We start from the raw sequence: 6,033 nt of genomic DNA, 5'->3' as shown, positions 1-6,033 counted from the left end.
CTGTCCTGCTACGAGGCTTCCCTCCTCACCCAGTTTGGTCTCCTCCACCCTATGCTGGCCATCCCCCTGCCTGGGTGCCCTCTTCACCCCGTGTGGGCTCTGACACTTCACACAGGGCTCCCCTCTCAAATGTGCAGGTTGTCCTGTGCACACTGAGTTTTGATCATTTCTTTGTGTATTTGCCTTCCCCAGAGGTCAGCAACTCCTCCAAGCTGGCAGTGTGTCCAGTTCTTCCTTATGTACTGTTTATTCCAGTGCCAGATACACAGAAGGCGCTCAATACATGCTTGTTGGAAGCAAGCGTGCGTTGGAAGCAATACATGCGTGAAGGAAGGACAACATGGGTCAAGGCCCTGAGGCATGAAGGAGGGAATGGGGTTGGTACTGATGGAGCAGAAACTAGGAACAGGCAGAAGGGGAGGGAGGTCAAGTTCAGAACAGCGCTCTGGGATAGCAGAGGTAACAGCTGGAAGGGGACAGGTCAGTCTCATGCTTTGGATGCTGTCCTCTAGCTGTTCCCCAGAGGATGTGCTGGATAGGAACAGGGAAAAACCTCAGGGCCCCCGAGTGGCCCCGTAATGATGCCATTGCCACCTTCCACCCCAACTTTCAGTCCCCCAGTTCCTTCTGCAAACGGAAATGTGGGCTTTCTCAGATGTGGTGTTTTTGACGTCCTCATGTATAAATGCATTAAAAAGAGAGCTTCTTTTCATACTCCATCTACTTTCTTGTCCGTCTCAGCTTCATTTCCAATTCCCTACTCCAGTGTCCTGTTTCCTCCTTGATGGATTATTTGATTCCATCCCGGCTGACTCGCTGCTGGAAGGCAAGCTCTTCCAGGCTAGGTTTTCTTCTTTTCCCTTTTCAATCCTAGAAGCAGCTGGGGAACTTGGGTAGGGTTCAGTGAAGGTGGGATCCAGAGCCTGGGATCTGGATCAGAGCCTGGGTCAGAGCTTTCAGACCCCACACCTCATCCTGCCCAGCCTGGTTTGGGGCTGACTGTGGATACTTTAAAAGAAAACTCAGGGGTGGATGAACCTAGCGCCTGCTACACAGGATGAAGTAAGTCAGAAAGAGTAAAACAAATATAGTGTATTAATGCATATATATGGAATCCAGAAAAATGGTACTGATGAACCTATTTGCAGGGCAGGAATAGAGACGCAGACGTGGAGAAGGGACTTGTGGATACAGTGGGGGAGGGAGAGGGTAGGACAAATTGACAGAGTATCACTGAAACATATCCATTACCATATGTAAAAGAGACAGCTAGTGGGAAGCTGCGCAGGGAGCTCAACCTGGTGCTCTGTGACCACCGAGAGGGCTAGGGTCGGGGGTGGGGTGGGGGGGAGGGAGGTTCAAGAGGGAGGGGACAGATGTTATGTTTACGATTGATTCACATTGTTGGATGGCAGAAACCAACACATTGTAAAGCAATTATCCTCCATTCAAAACTAACTTAAAAAAAAAAAAAAAAGAAAGCACAGGAGCTGGATGAAGGGTTCCTGAGTGCTACGTCCTATGACCATTGTCTCCGCTGATACACTGCTGATACATGTGCTTTCTGGAGAGAAACCGTCGCTATCGACTTGGCTATTTTCCATGTGGCTGTGATATCTAGATCGCTGAGGCTGCCATTCTTTCGTGTACAGACACAGCCTCCTTTTATAGACCAGGAGACAGCTTAGGGATGCTGTCAAGGACCCAGGTCCTTGCCTTCTCTCTACTCTGTCTCCTCAGTGTGTTTTGAAGTCCTCCGTGTCACAGGATGTCTGACCTCCTCACATAACCAAATAAAAATCAAGATTAGAAGAGACAGAGCTGAGGCTTTCTTCTTGAGCATCTGTGTCTGATCAGCAGGAAACATTCCTTAGAAGCCGCAACGGGTTTTCTGGCTACTCTCATTGGCTGGTGTCAATTACGTGACTGCTCTTAGCTGCAGCAGACTCTGAGAAGGTGAGATCCGGTCTTTCTAGCCTCTCTCGTTGGGAGGCGTGTATTGCTGGTCAAGGAGGAGGGAGAGAAGCGGGCAAGCAGCTTCCTGTGCCCAGCGCGTGCTGACCAGCCCCACTTCCACTCATCGAGGGAAGGACTCTAAAAGGAAGTAAGCTTGAGGGGCTGCCAGCGGGGGCTGGATGAAGAGCAGTCCTCTCTCCCCTAGAGCAAGAACCACAGAGTTGTCTCCCCAGGGCCGAGGGCATGCTCTGGCATGCAGTAGGTGCTCAATAAGTTTTCATGAAATGAACATGACTGGCAAAAACGACAGCTACCTGGGGGAAACCCTTCTAGCATCAAAGAGTGCTAGGAAAATGCCCTTTGAAACGGACTTTGTTTTAGGGAGAAATTTGCCATAAGGTCCAGTTCAGACAACCAGACCACGAGACTAGCTGGGGATTTGGACTTTATCCAATCTTCCCTGGAGCCCATGGGAACAGGGAATGTGGTGGGGGGGAGGCGGTCGTTGCAGGGGAGGAGTGGGAGGGGCTTCCCACTTCAGAGCATGAGGCTGTGTGTCAGCCTTGGGGATCCAGGTCTGATTTATGTGATGTGGCAGGAAATGTTCAAGCTCGGGTTCACATTTGGCTCATCATCGACCTGTGCAACCCTGGAAAACACACCTAACCTCTCTGATCATACTGCTCATCCAAACATGGGGAGAGTAACAGCCTGCCTTTCCCAGCTGTTTCAGAATTTATAGGCAAGAGCTCTAGAAAGTTCATGGTGGTTATTCAATAAATGTTAATGACAATAATAACAAGGAATAATACTACAAGCTATTATTGTTCTTAAAAGCCAACTTGCATTTAATATGTGTTCAATAAATTATTCTGGCTGGTTTAATTCCCTTTTGATATTCAGAAACACAAGAATGTCCCGACTACAGACAAAAGGCTCACTCAATAAACTCCGTGTGTTGAAGTGGCAACAAGAGTAGGGAAAAGGCTTTTTTTTTTTGCCTCACGATTTTATGATCTCATCATCTGCTCTGGTTTTCAGATGGGAAAATGTGATTGTCAATTAAGAATCTGAAAAAGAGTTCCCTTTATTAAACACACACACACAACACAAGCACCATATTTCATGCTGTATCAGAGCTGCTGCCGGCTAGCTGAAATTTACCGCCTCGTGTCCCAGCAGAGAGAATTTGCAGCTGGATTAATGCCCCTTTCTCTGGTAGTAAATCAATTTCATGCATGTGGCCATATTTTCACCCAACTGACAGGCAGCAATGGCTGCTATTTTGTCGTCACTGTAGGAAAAGCTGGGATAACTCCCAAGGCGCTTGGAGCCTCCTCCATGAATTGTGTAGAATCACAGTATTTTCTTGGGGAGAGGCACTTACATTTTTTTTTTTAACCTTTGTTTATTTTTGACTCTGCTGGGTCTTCAGTGCTGTGCAGTCTTCCTCCGGCTGCAGCGAGCCGGGGCTCCCCTCTAGTCGCAGTGCGTGAGCTTCTCATTGCAGTGGCTTCTTTTGTTGCGAGGCGTGGGCTCTAGGCACGTGGGCTTTGGTGGCTGCGGCAGGGGCTCAGTAGTTGCAGTGCATGGGCTTAGCTGACGGTATGTGGGATCTTCCCAGATCAGGGATTGAACCCGGGTCCCCACACTGGCAGGCAGACTCTCGGACCACCTTGGAAGTCCTAGAGAGGCACATGAGAAAGTTGAGTCCGGTCACTCCAAAGATGGCAAAACTGAGGGTGGGTCCCATTAAGTGCACTTCATTTCTGCATCCCACCAGTTCCTGACTGTGGTAACATGGACCATCCAGAGAGCCTCCTGGGACGGCCTTCCTCCTTGCAGCCACATGCTGGGAGCTCTGGACTGCTTCTGGCCTCATACACATGCTTCCTCTCCCTGGCCTGTCTTCATACCCTTAGAGGCATCTTCTGGGTTAGTTCCCTGCTATTTGCCTTCATCACCCAGAACGTCTCAGGCAAGGCACTCACATGGTTGCAATTAATCGTTGCATAATCAGTCACTTACTGTTCAACAGTCTGCCCTTCCCATTAGCATCTTCCTTATGGAGATGCTAACTCCCTGAGGAGGGGCACCTCAGATCCTTTGCCCTGAACCCAGAGCGTCAGCACATCTTTGTGGAAGGAGCGAATGAAGGATAGCCGAATGAGAGAATGAAAGGGCCAGACACGAGGACACAGGATCTGGCGGTGGTACGTAGCTCGCTAAGTGTGGAGTGGAAGGTTCCAGGGGTGGTGGAGGGAGGGGAGTTGCAGAGGAGAGGCAGCTGGGAGGGCTAAGAACACCATGCCTTTCAGGGTCACGTGAAGGTGCCCTTTGATGCCAGGGTGAGGTGGCATGGTCGGGTGAGATCCTTGGCTGGTTCTGAGTTTGCATGAGAAACTTTGGTCCTCTCAATTCCCTCTCTCCCTTTGCTCTGGGAACCCCCGGTCCAGTGCCTCCTGTGGCACACAGACTGTGGCCTCCTGTGTCCATCTGCGTTGGCCTGTGTCGGCGGGCAGAAGGAGCAGGCCTAGCTGTGCCCATAGTAGTAGTATTAGTCGCTTAGGCATGTCCGACTCTTTGCAGCCCCATGGACTGCAGCCCACCAGGCTCCTCTGTTCATGGGATTCCCCAGGCAAGCATACTGGAGTGGGTTGCCATTTGCTTCTCCAGGGGATCTTCTCGACCCAGGAATTGAACTTGGGTCTCTTGCATTGCTGGCAGATTCTTTACCATCTGAACCACTAGGGAAGTCAGGCACTGTGCTGAAGTTCTCACTTATTTGGGGAAACCGTTAAACAGCTCCTCAGGACGAGAAACAGTTGCATTTCTTTACTGATGGGGAAGGTGGCCTCCAAGAGATTATATAACTTCCCCAGGGTCCTCTATTTGTCCATTCCATAAATATTTGTGGAGCTTCGACTAGGTACCAGACTGTTTGAATTGTTGATGGCACCTACAGTACGCCACTTTCTGAGACGGAGGAGACACAGAGGGACAGGCTAGGTTGTGTCATGTCTGAGTCACGTTACAACACCCAAGGGGGATGCTGACTGTGCCTCGGGACCAGGGGTCACCCAGCAAAGCCACAGGGGCAGCCTGAGTGGAGGCCAGCTCTTCTTGGCCCGATGAGGCCCTTTGGAATCATGCTGGGCTACAGGGAAGACAAGAGAGGGAAAAAAAAAACAAACCCTCGGGCAGGTCTGGCTCAATTTGAAAATAAATAACAAGTTTCCTAAGGGGTAAAAGGCAAGACTTTACAACCATGGTAAATAAAGGATCTCAGTCTAATTTGGTATCCTCCTGACAGTTGCAGCGACAGCCTCCTCAGCAAGTCAGTGACCACATTGTCCGTCCGACTTGAAGAGTTTTCTGTTCTCGTTTCAGAAAATGAAGGTGCCTCAGGCTCCCTGAGTTTGGCGTGGGGAGCTGGGGCTGTTTCTATCGACCTCTCTGTGCCTTAATGGCCCGGCATTGATCGGAGCTATCGACCTCTTGGTTTCAAATAACTGACACAGTTTCCAATGGATCCAGATAATTAAGACTTCTCAAACGGCGACTAATAATTTGCAGTGCAGTGTGGGCAACCCACGCTGGTGGACATGAAAGCAAAAGCCGGTCCTGTTGGTCATCTGATCCTCGCTAATGGAGCCTTAGAAAAATCATTTCATTCTCTGACCGATCTTTCCCAAGTTACCCAGTGACCTAAGGGAGCGATTTTCGTTTATCGGAAAATGCCTGGGGCTGGTTCACAAATTCATCCCTCGGTCACTCACAGGGGTCAGGCCATGGAACTCCCAGAGGCTCTATTGTAAAAGGTCTTTCTGCTTTGCGCCCCTCCCTTCTGTAAGGCATCCTTCACTCAACCGGTAGGATCTGCCTGGGGCCTTAATTCCCCTGCTTTCACATCTCCATTGTGTTCAGAACAAATTAAAATCCAGGCTCCTATGGAGACTGGTCCTCATTCTTTGCACCCTCCCCCCATTCTACCTCCACGCCCCTGCCCAGACCTACATGGACGCAGTGAGTTGTACATCTTTATACTTTGAGTTTGGCCGTGTGAATTTCTTTAGC

The sequence above is a fragment of the Capricornis sumatraensis genome, chromosome 11 (assembly GCF_032405125.1).
Source record: "Capricornis sumatraensis isolate serow.1 chromosome 11, serow.2, whole genome shotgun sequence".
NCBI lineage: Eukaryota > Metazoa > Chordata > Mammalia > Artiodactyla > Bovidae > Capricornis > Capricornis sumatraensis.
Note: the sequence above shows the minus strand (reverse complement) of the source record.